The sequence below is a fragment of the Limulus polyphemus genome, unplaced genomic scaffold (genome assembly GCF_000517525.1).
Source record: "Limulus polyphemus unplaced genomic scaffold, Limulus_polyphemus-2.1.2 Scaffold73, whole genome shotgun sequence".
NCBI classification, from domain to species: Eukaryota; Metazoa; Arthropoda; class Merostomata; order Xiphosura; family Limulidae; genus Limulus; species Limulus polyphemus.
In genome coordinates this window covers 853,394-854,934 of record NW_013665683.1, presented here as the reverse complement: position 1 = coordinate 854,934, position 1,541 = coordinate 853,394, and positions in this window count along the sequence as shown.

Here is a 1,541-nt window from a genome sequence, read left to right as displayed (position 1 = left end):
ACGTGTTAAATCTCGTTACATCTCGCAAGAAAGTCATGAAACACGAGAAAATAGAAGTTCTAAAAAAAGTCAATATCTTCCATTCTCATAAAACTTGAATGAATTGCAACATTTTCAAAATTTCCAAACTAAAGATTTATAACCTTATATTTACAGAATCTAATATGTAATTTCTTTCATTTTAATTATAAAGAACTAAGCCTTCCTTGGAAATTCAGCTACCTATTTTGACAATTGTTCATAGCTGTTACTGATGTAATGACTGAAATAGACATGAGTTTCATCCTTCCATAATTTCTATAGAATATATTCATATTCGGGTATATTCAAGTAATAATTTTCTAAACTTCCATGCAGTTTCTACATATAGTTAGCCCCCCAGTGGCACAGCTGTATGTCTGCGGACTTACAACGCTAGAAACCGGATTTCGATACCCGTACTGGGCATAGCACAGATAGCCCATTGTGTAGCTTTGTGCATAATTACAAACAAACAAGCATATAGTTAATCACACCCACGTTTACCGAATGTCTCCAGGTCGCAAACGCATGCTAATCCTTTAGCACAGGGACTACATACTGCAATTTTAGTCTCAAACTAGCATATATGTATAATAAAGAAATCTGTACACCTGACTGGACTTAATATTGCGTGTAGAAAACTTTAATTGAAATATGTCACTTGTGAACTTGTGAGATATCTGACTTTCTTTGTTTCAATAGGGTATTTAAGTTAGGTATTTCCAAAATTTTATTTCTTGATTTTAATTCATCTTGCCTCTAAATTTCGCTTTCATCGACCACAGCAGTCAAACGAAATGGAAATAGAACCTTGTCACATTAGTAACATAACACTGTGTACATAAAATAAACGATTTTTGTGTTTCAAACTACACTAATGTTTGTTTGTATTTCTTTACTGTGTTCATCGGTTAACAATCTTAAATCTGCGCTTTGCGGGAACTTTTGTTGTTTTTTTTCTGTTGGACATCAGTGTACCTAAATATTACTCGGGTGAACAGGGCCCGGCATGGCCCGGTGGTTAAGGCGCTCGACTCGCAATCTGAGGGTCGCGGGTTCGAATCCCCGTCACACCAAACATGCTCGTCTTTTCAGCCGTGAGGGCGTTATAATATGACGGTCAATCCCACTATTCGTTGGTAAAAGAGTAGCCCAAGAGTTGGCGGTGGGTGGTGATGACTAGCTGCCTTCCCTCTAGTCTTACACTGCTAAATTAGGGACGGCTAGCGCAGATAGCCCTCGTGTAGCTTTGAGCGAAATTCAAAACAAACAAACAAACTGATGAACAGAAAATCAGTAATGCTTTTAGAAGGTTATAGATAACAGAAAAAATAAGTCAATTGTTTATTTTGCTTATTCTCCATAAGCTTAAATATGACTGAGGATGCAGAATTTAATATAATATTTTCAGAAAATGAATGAGTCCGTCAGGTCAATGATACGTTTCAGGAAGCAGAACATGTCAAAATGTTCTTGATAGACTTCAAAACTGGTATATTTATTTCAGGTCCAAATCAAAA